The sequence below is a fragment of the Chrysemys picta genome, chromosome 10 (genome assembly GCF_011386835.1).
Source record: "Chrysemys picta bellii isolate R12L10 chromosome 10, ASM1138683v2, whole genome shotgun sequence".
Taxonomy (NCBI): domain Eukaryota; kingdom Metazoa; phylum Chordata; order Testudines; family Emydidae; genus Chrysemys; species Chrysemys picta.
In genome coordinates this window covers 47,031,182-47,046,228 of record NC_088800.1, presented here as the reverse complement: position 1 = coordinate 47,046,228, position 15,047 = coordinate 47,031,182, and the positions used below count along the sequence as shown (strand labels likewise).

At 48.6% G+C, this 15,047-nt stretch overlaps 1 long non-coding RNA gene across 1 annotated transcript; it reads left to right on the top strand.

Moving 5' to 3' along the window:
- Positions 1 to 11,709: 11,709 nt before the first annotated feature.
- Positions 11,710 to 14,201, top strand: LOC135973995 (uncharacterized). Its single transcript, XR_010591113.1, has 2 exons — positions 11,710 to 13,903; positions 14,011 to 14,201. It is a non-coding gene; the product is annotated as an uncharacterized LOC135973995 (long non-coding RNA).
- The last annotated feature ends 846 nt before the right edge of the window (positions 14,202 to 15,047 follow it).

Below are 15,047 nucleotides of genomic sequence, written 5' to 3'. Positions count from 1 at the left end.
CTTTTCAACTGTGAGGGCTGCTCTCATCCTGGTATTCTGGCGCTTCAGGGCAGGGGAAAACAAGTCACAAAGTTCCATGAAAGTGCTCTTACGCATGCGAAAGTTTCGCAGCCACTGGGAATCGTCCCACACCTGCAGCATGATGCGGTCCCAACAGTCTGTGCTTGTTTCCCGTGCCCAGAATCGGCGTTCCACGGCATGAACCTGCCCCAGTAACACCATGATTTGCACATTGCTGGGGCCTGTGCCTTGTGAGAGGTCTATGTCCATGTCAATTTCCTCATCACTCTCTTCGCCGCGCTGCAATCACCTCCTCGGCTGGTCCAGGTTTCGCCTTGGCATGTCCTGGCTCTGCATATACTCCAGGACAACGCGCGTGGTGTTCATAGTGCTCATAATTGCCGCGGTGATCTGAGCGGGCTCCATGATCCCAGTGCTAGCTATGGCGCCTGGTCTGAAAAAAGGCGCGAAACTAGTATCTGACGGACCAGGGGAAGGAGGGAGGGCCGAGTGACGACATGGCGTACAGGTACAGGGAATTAAAATCAAGAAAGGTGGCTGTGCATCAGGGAGAAACACAAACAACTGTCACACAGAATGGTCCCCCCAAAGATTAAACTGAAAACCCTGGGTTTAGCAGGCCGTTGATTTCACGGAGGGAGGGGAAGCAAATGAATACAGAACAAATCTATTTTTTACATCTTAAGATGGCAGTCGATGGTGCAGCATGACTGATAACCACTGCAGTACGACAACAACGGATATCAATCGTAATATGCCATCTTCTACCAAAAGGCAAGGGGCTGCTGCTGTGTAGCAATGCAGCCCCACGTCTGCCAGCACCCAGATCGCCCTCGGCCTCTTCTGGGTGCTTAGCAGACAATACTGGGCGATTGGCAGAAAATAGCATACTACAACTGATAGCCATCATCATTGAGACAGTTGCATGTCTGCCCAGGTGCCCATGATTGACAGCCACTGCAGTACAATGACAATGGTTACCAGTCGTAATATACCATTTTCTACCAAAAGGCCAGGGGCTGGTGCAATGCAGCCCTACGGCTACCAGTCATGCTGCACCATCTACCGCCAAAAGGCGGTTAGCTGCTGCTGTGTAGCAATGCAGTACCACGTCTGCCGGCACCCAGATGACATATGGTGACGGTGAGCTGATCTGAGCGGGCTCCATGCTTGCCGTGGTATGTTGTCTGCACAGGTAACCCAGGTAAAAAGGAGCGAATCTATTGTCTGCCGGTGCTCTGACGGAGTGGGAGGGGCCTGACGACATGTACCCAGAATCCCCCATGACACTGTTTTGCATCATTCAGGCATTGGGATTTCAACCCAGAATTCCAATGGGCGGCGGAGACTGCGGGAACTGTGGGATAGCTACCCATAGTGCAATGCTCCGGAAGTCGACGCTAGCCTCGGTACTGTGGACGCGGTCCGCCGACTAGAGCACTTAGAGCATTTTATGTGGGGACACACACAATCGGCTGTATACAACCGATTTCTATAAAACCGGCTTCTATAAATTCGACCTAATTTCGTAGTGTAGACATACCCTTAGTAAGAGTATGGGGAATACTGTTATCCAGTGAGTCTCAATAATGGTACAGTCAGGGCCTTGCTTTTATATATCAACCAAGGGACAGTGCTGCATCATCTAACAGCACGTGGAAGCATTAACTGAGTATTGACTCCAAGGGAAGAGAACACCATCTCTTGAGCTACCAGTGCGACTCCTTACAACATGGGGTTTCCTTGAAGGTCTCCCTCCCAACCAAGTACTAAACAAGCTTGACCATACTTAGCTTACAAATATACAAAGCTCACAGCCCAAGGAGGCATAGCTACAAGCGGTGTAGCACTGCTCCTATAGATATGCAAAATCATTAAAAATAGCCGAAACAGACAATACAGCTTATTTACACTAATCCCTTTGGAAGTTAACAAGAGAGATGGGATTGACTCTCCTACATTTCCCAGACTGCTCCAGCTCCATGCAGGCAGTCCCAGGGCCTAACCTCACACACATCTCTGTTGGAGGCTCGGAGGAATCAGCCATGAGTGACAGCAGGCCTAGCACAAGGAATGCAAAGGAGAGGAGGGACAAGACCAAGAGCAGGAAAGAACAGAAACAAGCCACACTGCAAGCACACTAAGAACTTCTGTAAAGAGGGAGGGGAGGAGTCCTGGGCCTATTGGCAAGCCAATCAGCCCACAGAAGGCTGTTCATTCACTGAAACAGGCAGGTGCTTTTAGACCACAGCCAGAGCTCTGTTTGATGCACACTGTTTGAAAAATCCAGCCACTGCCCTGGCCCAAGCAAAAGGGAACTGAAAGAGGAGTGCTTCAGCAGGAAGGGTAACTTTCACCTCTTAAAGGGACAGAGGCTATTTCAATTGCTGCCTTGATGACATTTCTCTAAAGCAGGGTTCTCATCCTGGGGGCCATGACACCCAGGAGTTGAAAATAGGGAAAGCTGAATACCACTGCCCTAGAGACTGAGATTGTAAGCTGTTTGGGGCAGGGACCAGCTCTCTGGGTTTATCTGGGCAATTTGTTGTTGTTTTTTATGTGAACAGTAAATTTGCAGTTTGGGGGCAACTGAAACTATTAGTAAATTTGGTGAATAGTTTTAGCTGAATAAAAAATTAGGAAAACATTTGAAAAAGTTGAACCAGCTCATTTGGAAATGTCATTAGGGGTTTGTTTGTTTGTCGGTTGGTTTCAGTGAGAAAAACCAAAAACATTCACTTCCAGTTTGAAACAAATTGATTTTTTTTTCAGTTTGGCTATGAGCCAAAAAATCAGTTATTCACTCAGCTCCTAGCACCGGGCACAATGGGCTCCGGGGCCATGCATAGGGTTCCTGGGGATTAGCTCAAAACAAATAGTAATAATAATCTTGCTTCCAAAATTGTCCAAGGCCTGTGGGTCCTCTCCTCTCCCTTTCCATGTGTGGAAGGGGCTCTTCAGCCCTCCCCCATCTCTCTCATACGGTAGTTTGGAAGTAGGCCCATTAATTTCTTCATTGTACTCCACTCTCTCCCATCAGATCCCTTGGATAAAAAGCAGGGAGTGTTTCATCCCTTTGGACCAACCTCAGCCTCTTGTCCAACACCCTAAATGAAATTGCTTTTAGGGTTTGGAAGAGTTTCATATTTTTAAAAAACTATTAGCAACGTTGATCGTTTCCATGCATGGCTTTACCTAGTAGCTCCTCTTTATGGGACCAGTCTTTCCCTGCAACAACCAATGGCTGCAGCAGTATCATGCATAGCACTGCACCAGGTACTTTAGCAGGTCTCTGTTATTACGATTTCTATTGCAGTAGCACCTGCAGGCTGCAACCAGGACAACAGCCCCATTGTGCTAGGTGCTGTGCAAAGAGAACAGAATCCAGTCCTCCTACAAAGAGCTTACAATCCAAACAGATGAGACAGACAAAGGAGGTATCATCATCTCCATTTTACAGAAGGGGAAATCAGGCATAGAAAGATCCATGGATTTACCCAGGGAATCTATAGTGCTGGCTGGAATTGAATTCAAATCTCCTGAGTCCCACTCTAGTGCCTTAACCATAAAACCATCATTCCTCCACCTTTCAGTGTCATATGACCCTTCCACAGTTTCATCAACAACAAAGACATTGGGACTCATTTTCCACTCCTCAAATCCCTATTTCAGGTCCTAGTTTGAGGAGCAGGAGGCTTGGTGGGATTGGTGGTATGTTGCAAGGCCTTTTAACACTTTGGGCATGAATCTGAATGTAGCCTAGGATGGCAGCATTATCATCCGCTGGCTCTGCAGTGGTGTGTATGAAAAGAATTGCAGGTCCCAGTGCAGTGCTTGACAGGCAGGTGTCAGTGTCACCCAAACCACCACCAGGCATGGGGCCACATCTCAGGTTAACCTAGAGACCTGAGCTGAAGGGGCGTGTGGCAGCCCACGTGGTCAGCGTGTGTTCTACCAGGAGCATGTAATGCTGGATCTCCATGAGTTGCACAGTTGGTTTCCAGATGGAATTTAAGGTGCTGGGTTTGACCTACACAGTCCTAAATAACCTAAGACCTACCCGTGATGGGTTCAGTCACAGAGACCTCCTTGAGGCTGTCACCTGACATGCTGGAATTACCTCTGAGCCCATTTTCCACTGCCAGCTTGGGACTCCAGAACCCTGCCTTGTTGAGCCAGACATGCTAGTCTGCTGCAGCACAGACCCAGGTCTGGTCCATGCCCCCAAAGCTGCAGACTTTAACCAAAAACTGCTCAGCAAGTCACCTATCTCCAGCACCCAGACATCCAGTTCCCAATGGGATCCAAACCCCAAATAAATTTGTTTTACTCTGTATAAAACTTATACAGGGTGAACTCCTAAATTGTCTGCCCTCTATTACACTGATAGAGAGATATGCACGGCTGGTTGCTCCCCCCAGGTATTAATCACTTACTTTGGGTTTACTAATAAACAAAAGTGATTTTCTTAAGTATAGAAAGTAGGATTTAAGTGGTTTCAAGTAATAACAGACAGAACAAAGTAAGTTACCAAGCAAAATAAAACATAACATGCAAGTCTAAGCCTAATACATTAAGAAACTGAATACAGGTGAATCTCACCCTTGGAGATGTTCCAATAAGTTTCTTTCACAGACTAGACTCCTTCCTAGTCTTGGCCCAATCCTTTCCCCTGGTACAGTTCTTGTTAGTTCCAGCTCAGGTGGTAACTAGGGGATTTCTCAAAAAGGCAGCCCCTTTGTTCTGTTCCACCCCCTTTTATATCTTTGGCACAAGGCGGGAATCCTTTTTTTCTCTCTGGGTTCCCACCCTTCCTTCTAAATGGAAAGCACCAGGTTTAAGATGGATTCCAGTATCATGTGACATGTTCACATGTCCTGTGAGACTTCATTACCCACTGGTTGGCACACATATGTATACAGGAAGGCTTACAAGTAAACAAAGCCATTTACAACCAATTGTCCTAGTTAATGGCACACATCAAGATTCCAAGCCACCATTAATGGCCCACACTTTGCATAGTTAGAATAGGACTTCAGAGTAATACTTCATATTACTAGCTTCAGATACAAGAATGATACATTTATATAAACAGGATGAACACACTCAGTAGATTATAAGCCTTTTAATGATCCCTTACAAGAGACATTTTGCATAAAGGATATTCCAGTTACATTATATTTACACTCATAAGCATATTTCCATAAACATATGGAGTGCAACGTCACACTACCTACTTGAGATCCATCTGTCTCCCCATGTGATGCTGTCACAGCTGTGACCAGCAGAGATGGTCGATTTAACAGAGCAGGGCCTGGTGGGAGAACATTTTCCATAAGTTACCCTCAGCTGTGGAGAAACCATCTGCACTTGGGTTGATCTAGCATGGGCCTGTTGACCATCAGGACAAGCTGCAAGGCAGCAGAAGAGGGTGGAGCCTGGTGGTGGTGGTTCTGAGGGCTAGGGAATTTGGGTGGGGAATATTTTATTCCCCAAGTTGTTTAGAGGTGCTGTTGTGCTGGGTTTGGCATGTGGTTCCAGTTTGATTGTGTTGTTCTCCTAACAACAGTGAAGGTGCCTAGAGTAGGAGCTGCAGCAGGACCTCTTTCCAGTGCTGTTAGCCATCAAAAATACATAAATAACCAGCACTACAGTTGAATGTCTCAGCAGGGTGGCCAGTGGCTGATGGGGCCATGGAGGCTGAGTTGTCCTCTCCCCAAGGAGGTGACCTCTTCAGGAGGATGCTGTATTTTAAAGAATCCTTATTGAGGTTGCAGGAACAAACCATCCCAATGGCAGAAAAGCAGCTTGGCTTAACAGTGAAATCCTTGCTGATCTTAAACACAAAAAAGAAACTTACAAGAAGTGAAAGATTGGACAAATGACCAGGGAGGAGTATAAAAGTATTGCTCAGGCATGCAGGAGTGAAATCAGGAAGGCCAAATCACATATTACACACACATAGCTATCAAGAGATGTTAAGAGTAACAAGGGTTTCTTCAGGAACAGTCAGCATGGATTCACCAAGGGAAAGTCATGCCTGACTAACCTAATTGCCTCCTATGACGAGATAACTGGCTTTGTGGATGAGGGGAAAGCAGTGGACTTTCCTTGACTTTAGCAAAGCTTTTGATATGGTCTCCCACAGTATTCTTGCTGCCAAGTTAAAGAAATATGGGCTGGATGAAGTGGATAGAAAGCTGGCTAGATCGTTGAGCTCAACGGGTAGTGATCAATGGCGCCAGGTCTAGTTGGCAGCCGGTATCAAGAGGAGTGCCCCAAGGGTCGGTCCTGGGGCCGGTTTTGTTCAATATCTTCATTAATGATCTGGAGGATGGCATAGACTGCACGCTCAGCAATTTTGCAGATGACACTAAACTGGGAGGACTGGTAGATATGCTGGAGGGTAGGGATAGGATAGAGAGGGACCTAGACAAATTAGAGGATTGGGCCAAAAGAAATCTGATGAGGTTCAACAAGGACAAGTGCAGAGTCCTGCCCTTAGGATGGAAGAATCCCATGCACTGCTACAGACTAGGGACCAAGTGGCTAGGCAGCAGTTCTGCAGAAAAGGACCTGGGGGTTCCAGTGGATAAGAAGCTGGATATGAGTCAACAGTGTGCCCTTGTTGCCAAGAAGGCTAACAGCATTTTGGGCTGTATAAGTAGGGGCATTGCCAGCAGATTGAGGGACGTGATCATTCCCCTCTATTTGACATTGGTGAAGCCTCATCTGGAGTACTGTGTCCAGTTTTGGGCCCCACACAACAAGAAGGATGTGGAAAAATTGGAAAGAGTCCAGCGGAGGGCAACAAAAATTATTAGGGGGCTAGAGCACATGACTTATGATGAGAGGCTGAGGGAACTGGGTTTGTTTAGTCTGCAGAAGAGAAGAATGAGGGGGGATTTGATAGCTGCTTTTAACTACCTGAAAGGGGGTTCCAAAGAAGATGGATCCAGACTGTTCTCAGTGGTACCAGGTGACAGAACAAGGAGTAATGGTCTCAAGCTGCAATGGGGGAGGGTTAGGTTGGATATTAGGAAAAACGTTTTCACTAGGAGGGTGGTGAAGCACTGGAATGGGTTACTTAAAGAGGTGGTGGAATCTCCTTCCTTAGAGGTTTTTACAGTCAGGCTTGACAAAGCCCTGGCTGGAATGATTTAGTTGGGGATTGGCCCTGCTTTGAGCAGAGGGTTGGACTAGATGACCTCCTGAGGTCCCTTCCTACCCTGATATTTTAGTGGGTCAGTGTACGGAGGGAGCATGTTATGATCAATCTCTGGTCAGTGGATGTGCTCCCCAGGACTGTCCATCCAACAACTTTCATCAGCCCTCAAAATGAAAACCAGGTGCAGGTAGAATCCCCCTTCGATCTGCAAAATTGTTTACTGGTCCAAGCAGTAATGAGCCAAACTCAGGGCATTTTGTCAGTGCCTGGGAGAGCTGAATGCTTGACACATAGCTGAGGGTCATTAATTTTAGCTGGCAAGTTCCAGTAACCCCATTTTTACTGCTCTTCTAACCCATTTTCTTGACAACTAAAAGAACACAAGGCTTTATCTTCCTTCTGCTGCTGCAGCAGATCATGGCAGGGCTGGTGTGATATGGGTTGGTTGCAGAAACCAATCAAAATAAATTCTAATGAACTGGCAGGACCAATGAAGCAATCTGATTGGCTAACTGAAGTTCCAACACATATGCCATTATGGCTTAAAGCTATTTAGGCTTTCACTTGAAGTGACAGGGAAGCCATGTCCTAAGTTGGGCACAGGGGTCTTGTGTGGCCTTGTATGGATTCTTATCCACCCCATCACAAACCCTAACCATACTCTCTTCGAAGCCTGCCATGAGTTATTCCCCATGCACTCAAGATAGCATTCTCTGAGAATTAGAAGAACAAGTCATTCATTGCCATGACCCAGATCATCAGGAGTTTAAGACTAATATGAAGAATCCATTAAGATAAAGTAGAAATTCAACCAGCTTAGACAGTGGCATGTCTGGAATTGACTAAGTCTCACCACACATCTCCCAGCACTATGACCTGGGTCTGATGCAAAACCTGGGTTGGATTCCTTGAGTGAAAACAGCTTATACTTACATTGTTCCCAGAGTCCCAGAATACAGAGGATATAATATATTGGTGCTGTGTTGTTTGTTTGGTTTTTTTGCTTGTTGGTGCAATTATAGGCCTGAAGGCAACGTCTACACCTAAAAAAACAAATCAGAGAGACAGAGAAAGAGAGGAAGTGTAAAGCAGAGTTAATCTACTCAAATTGCCTGGTACTGGCAATAAGCATTTCTCCAAGATCTAATTCCCATGCATTCAGATAAATAGAACTAAATTTTCATCTGCAATAGCGCCACCTGGTGATTATTCACAATGTTACAGTGGCGATCTTTCTAAGATACTAGCACTCACCAACCACTCCTCCAGGTCTCAAAGTGACGGAGATGCAAGGGAGGCAGTGGGGAGGGAAGAGAGAGGGATTCTGTGAGGGAAAATTGGAACAAAATTTATCTTCTTCCCTTCAGTTGCTTAAAAAAAAAAAGATTAGAGATAACTCCATCACCATCCATTTTGTTGACAGAATCCATCTCCATCAAACAGGGCTGCCAAGCTGATCATCTGACAGGGGATTAATTTCTGCTGAGGAGCAATCACAGCTGGGCTGGGAGTTGGGCTGGCAGCGGGCCACAGCATTCACATCTCCAGACAGAAGCTTTCCAGGCAACATCTCTACAGAGCAGCATTACCATAGACAGCAGTGGGCAGAAGGCAGGATTGTACCACAGTACGGCATGCTCTCTCTCTCTCTCTGTATTTGAAACATGCCAATTGCCATGGTGTCACTGTGCAGGATGGTATCGACAGGGCAGTTCACTTTCTTCCAGTATCTCCTTAACACCCTGCAGCACTGTTTTCAGGGCTGGGGAAGCGGATTGGGCCAGGGATCTGTGCCCAAGAGGCTGAGCTTGAATCCCCAACATGGAGCTGTGATGCTTATACGGTGGTGTCAGACAGTCCAGGGGCATCAAAGGGTATGTCTAGACTGCAGTGTGATTGCAGCTCATGCAGAGGTACCTGAGCTAGTTTCAATCTAGCTAGCTCGGGTCCCAGAGCAGTGAAGCAACTCGGCTGCACAAGCCCTCCCCAATCCCAATTACCCACAGGACTAGCCAGGAGTACTCTGGGACCCAAACTAGTGAGATTAAAACTACACCATGATTGCAGTGTAGACATACCCTTTGTGAGCATGAGGGGGGTCTAACATACAACACATCCGAGCCTGTCCCAGAAAGTGCCAGGCAAAAAGGGAATGAGCCCAAAGGCTGGCACAAAGGACCCTCGACACAAAGATGATCTGGACCATGGTGGTTGGGGCTCAGTAAATCTCTGTGTCTCCACAGGGAAAATCCCACGAAGGCATTTCCATGTGCATGCCAGCCAATGGAGGGCTCCTGCTACAGCCCTTTGGCTGGGAAAGGCTGCGATGAAGCTGACATTTCAGTGGGTTTTTTTGTGTTGATTTGGTTCCTTTCTGAAAACCCTTCTCGCCCCCTTCAGCTCTACCCCATCCTCTCTGCTGTCAAGGCCATGTCCCTACTGCCTTCAGCAGGGGCAAGGAGAGGGTGCAGGGCAGCTGGGCTCTGATGGTTCACTGGTAAGTGTCAGCCTTGCCTGCCACACGAAGATGTTCAAGTGGGGGTGGGTCGGGGGAGGCTCCTGGGAGGTGCTGAGTACCTCTAATGGTACATCTCTTCCTTCCTCCATCAGTCCCACATAGGGTTGCCAACACTCCCAGATTGACCAGGAAACTCTCGGAATTGGGCTTGATCTAGTGGAGGCTACTGAAGCCAATCTGGGAGATTTTAGGCCACTAAAAGTCCAGCAGTTCAACGGGGCTAAGGCAGGCTCTCTACCTGCCCTGGCTCTGCGCGGCTCCTGGAAGTGGCTGGCATGTCTGGCTCCTAGGCACAGGGGCATCCAGGGGTCTCCGCACGCTGCCCCTGCCCTGAGTGCAGACTCCGCAACTCGCATTGGCTGGGAACCGTGGACAATGGGAGCTGAGTGAGTGGTGCCTGCAGGCAGGGGCAGTGTGCGGAGCCACTTGGCCGCCCCTGAGCCTAGGAGCTGGACATGCCGGCTTCTTCCTGGGAGCTGCCCGAGGTAAGCGCTGCCTGGCCAGAGACTGCACCCCATCCTGCACACACCCCAACCCCTTGCCCCAGCCCTGATCCCCTCCTGAACCTCAACTCCCTACCCCAGCCCTGTGCCCCTCCCATACTCAAACGAACTCCCAGAGCCCGCACACCACACCCCAACTCCCTGCCCCAGGCTCAGCCTGGAGCCCCCTCCCACACTCCGATCCCCTTGGCCCCACCCCCCAGCCCAGAGCCCACACCCCAAATCCCTGCCCCAGCCTGGTGAAAATGAGTGAGGGTGGGAGAGAGTGAGCAACAGAGGGAGGGGAGATGGAGTGCGTGGGGGCGGAGCCTCGGAGAAGGGGCGGGGCAGGGGGTGGGGCAAGGGTATGTGGGTTTGTTTGATTAGACAGTTAGCAACCCTAGTCCAAATGTACCACCTTCCACAGCTATTGGCCAAATTTCAGTTGCGGAATAATCCTTATCTGATACTCAGAACTGAAGTAAGGCCTTTCTTTAATACACAGACAAGGGCCCCTTCTGGTGAGGTAATGAGCTTCTCCAGTGAAGACCCTCAGCTCACTTCACATAAAATAGCTCCATTTCTCTCAGCATGACATAATGGCCTGACCCCTCCTCTCACTGAAATCAATGGGGGTCCAAGAGGATGGGACCTCTAGGGACACGTCTCGTGGACAGGAGAGAAAAGGGCCATTGATGTCCCTGAAATTCCTCCTGCTGAACCTCCGGTTTGGTTAGTGGTCTGTGACAACCAAAGGAGAGCTAGTCCCAAAGAACCCATCCTGGATTTTGCAGAAGGCTCAGTACATGCTGGGACAGGAGGATATGGTTAGATCTATGTAGATACCCAACAATGCTGCATGCATTTGATAATGAGGCTTGGCTGGAGACAGTATACATGCCTTGTTTCTTAATATGTATTTTATATTTGGGATTTTAAAAAAATGATAATGATCCCTAGCTTTTGTCTCATGCTTTCCTTCAGTTGATTCCAAGTCCATCATAAAGGAGGGCAGGATCTGAATCCCCATTTCACGGCTGGGGACACCTTGGAATGAATATGGCTTAGTGCTGGTGAAGGGCTAACAGCGCTAGAGACAGAGGCCTGCTATCATTGTGTGTACAACAGTAACCCTATTAGGTTCCACCCAGCGTGGAGGCCAGTCAGACATAGCCTGTGCCCTGAAGAGTTTACCATTTAAATAGACAGTGGTGGAAAAAGAATCAGAGGTGGTGGAGCCAAAAAGAGAACCCCCATCTTCTTCATCCCACCCCATTAGCCCATGCTTCCTCCTGGGTAGCCATCAAGCAAGTACAGGCAGGGCAGCAGTGCGGACACATCGACATGGGCCCACCAAAGTGCCTCAGAGCTAGGACAGCCGAGTGAGTGGCCATGGCAGGAGCAGGAGCAGGAGCAGGAGCAGGAGCAGTCTGTCAGAACTACCAAGCAGCTGGGAGTATCAGCGACATGGTAGCAATGCTGAACAGACTGGAGAGAGTACCTGCCTTGGGGTCTGTGGGGATGTATCATCCCTACACCAACCTAATGAAAAGTTCCATGAGGAGGTAAGGGTCACGATGGGACACTTGCCAGGTAAACAAATCATGGCCTTATGTAAGGCCCCCTGGTGGTCTAGGATTATATAAGATGATCATGGCCTTATGTAAGCCCCCTGGTGGTCTAGAATTATATAAGATGAGGTAAACAAATCATGGCCTTATGTAAGGAACGGTTGAACCAATCGGCGTGGGGCTATACATGTGATAAACACATGATTCTCCTTCTTGTCCAATCCGTAGATGTGTTGTTATAGCCTAATTGTGTTATGTAATGTTGAGAAAAAACTATAAAAGAAAGCTTGCAATAAACAGAATTCGGATTCAGCTTGCAACCATATTGGTCGTGTGCTTTATCCGCTCCGCATGGGACCCCACAAATGGTGACCCCGACGTGATTCGGCTTGGACATCAAGGCAGCCAGGACTTTGCCCAGAGTGAGCTAGCAGAGATCATACTAGACACAGCCGCCAGTGGAGCAGGGATCAGTGTTCTCAGACAGTAGACCCAACAGATGTTGTCTCAAAAGCTGAGCAAAGAGAAAGCAGATCCAACCAGAAAAAGGATCTGAGTGGTCAGACTCTATGTCATCTCTCATGAAGAAACTGGAACAATTGGATTTAGATATTGAAGAGGCTCTCAGTGCTGGCTCTTCTCCTTCCAGCACTCCTTCTACCAAAAAGCGCAAACAGCCATGCCCTGTTAAGGTGGAAACAGGCCTTCTTCACAAAAATCATCAAAGAAAGGGAATCTGTGGGAATAAGAGGGCAGGCTACCAAGATTTAGATGGTTTGCCAAGCTCAGTGTCAACTGGAGCACGACCAAAAACTAAACATGGTTTGAGAAAAGGCGGAGGTGGCAGCCGCAGCAGGAGGTACCGGAGGATACCGGCTCCTGGTCGTCCGAGAGAGACGTTCGTGAGCTCACAGCCGACTGAAGCGTTCGGTGAGAAAAGGCGGAGGTGGCAGCCGCGGCAGGAGGTACCGGAGGATACCGGCTCCTGGTCGTCCGAGAGAGACGTTCGTGAGCTCACAGCCGACTAAAGCGTTCGGTGAGAAAAGGCGGAGGTGGCAGCCGCGGCAGGAGGTACCGGAGGATACCGGCTCCTGGTCGTCCGAGAGAGACGTTCGTGAGCTCACAGCCGACTGAAGCGTTCGGTGAGAAAAGGCGGAGGTGGCAGCCGCGGCAGGAGGTACCGGAGGATACCGGCTCCTGGTCGTCCGAGAGAGACGTTCGTGAGCTCACAGCCGACTGAAGCGTTCGGTAAGAAAAGGCGGAGGTGGCAGCCGCGGCAGGAGGTACCGGAGGATACCGGCTCCTGGTCGTCCGAGAGAGACGTTCGTGAGCTCACAGGTGAGCGGCTGCATTTAATAAAATGGGCTCTAATTTGTCTGCAGAGGAGGAGATGGTGCATGATTTTTTATTACGCATCGCTAAAAAGCGGGGAGAGAAGCTTCCCTCTGACGCGTTGTCCCGTTTGTTGAAATGGGGGCAGAAACGCGGGAATGTACAAACAGGGCCTTCAGCTACAGGACATGCTGAATCAGTTGTCCCATTTGGCCGGTGAGAGCCATCCCCCGCAGTCCCACACATTGCGAGCCCTGAACCAGCCCGGCTTTCCTGTCACCAATTATGTTTGTACCCCAAAGTTCCGGGCGGAGTTCCCGGGGCAGGGTGAGCAGTTGCGGAATAGGTTAAAAAGAATGGCGGAGCCAGGCTTATCTAACTTTGAAAGGACATATAGGAAAAAACCACCGGATAAGATCCCTCCGGCAGATGCTACCCGAACACCATGCCGCCACGCAGAAGCCAAACGACGACCCCGCGGCACCGGACTTGCACTTGTTGTTTGCTACAACCTAGACACCTGATAATGCTGTGCTTCTATTTGTTTGGACTCCTTATTATAGGAGCAGGGGTCTTTGTATGTCCAAACTCTGTACCTTTTGTTAACCCACAACAAAATGTTTGGGTCACCTGGGCGAACCAGATTGGCCAAGAAGCCTTTTTGTATTTACACCCCGATGGTTTTCGTGGGCATTTCTTAATAAGTTCCTTATTTAAGAAAAAGGGGGGAGGTGTGGGGATGTATCATCCCTACACCAACCTAATGAAAAGTTCCATGAGGAGGTAAGGGTCACGATGGGACACTTGCCAGGTAAACAAATCATGGCCTTATGTAAGGCCCCCTGGTGGTCTAGGATTATATAAGATGATCATGGCCTTATGTAAGCCCCCTGGTGGTCTAGAATTATATAAGATGAGGTAAACAAATCATGGCCTTATGTAAGGAACGGTTGAACCAATCGGTGTGGGGCTATACATGTGATAAACACATGATTCTCCTTCTTGTCCAATCCGTAGATGTGTTGTTATAGCCTAATTGTGTTATGTAATGTTGAGAAAAAACTATAAAAGAAAGCTTGCAATAAACAGAATTCGGATTCAGCTTGCAACCATATTGGTCGTGTGCTTTATCCGCTCCGCATGGGACCCCACAGGGGTCTCCTAGTTAGACTCTTGCTTGTGGCTTGGCTGGACCCTCAGGACTCGCAGGGAATTATCTCAGCTGACTTCTCAGGCTCTGCCTCTAAGGGTGAGAGGGGAGTTCAGCCTCCATGGCTCATTCCATCCCTGGCCTCCCTGCCTGGACAGACAGCTGGGGAGGCAGGCCATGCTGATTCTGATGGATGGGGCTTAGACCACTGCTGTCTTCAGTAGCATCCCCATCAGATTCCTGACCAGCATCTCAAGACAGTGAAAGAAGAAGCCATTCTCCCTCCACAGCACAGATTCCTGTTGTGGATTTATTCCAAGCCCACTGTATGCTGGGACAGGACTTTGTGAAGTTATGATTGTGCTGTGTGGATGCCCATGCAGCACAGACATGACCAATACAGCTCCAAGCTATGGACCACTCTGTCAAGCCGTGGTCCCTTGATTTAGGGAACTCCCAGTCACATAGCAATCCAACAACGCTCTTCATATAGGCAACCAAGGAGCCATCAGATGCTAACAATTTTCAATCACTTCTGTATTCTGCCCTGTGATGTTGAAGTAAAAGGCACAGTACCCTGAGGCATCCATGCCCCCGCCAGAAAGGAGTGTATGCTGCTGAAAATATAATCACCTGAGATTCAGAACTATCTTTGCACACGCTTAGTCTGGGAGAGCTTTAGTCAGCTGAGAAGTCTTCCATTTATTTAGGGCTTCTAGCAAAATGGTGCCGGGACACCTAGATTTGCACATAAGACACAGCAACCTAACCTCTGGAATCATCTAGCAACTGAAGCCAGCAGGCA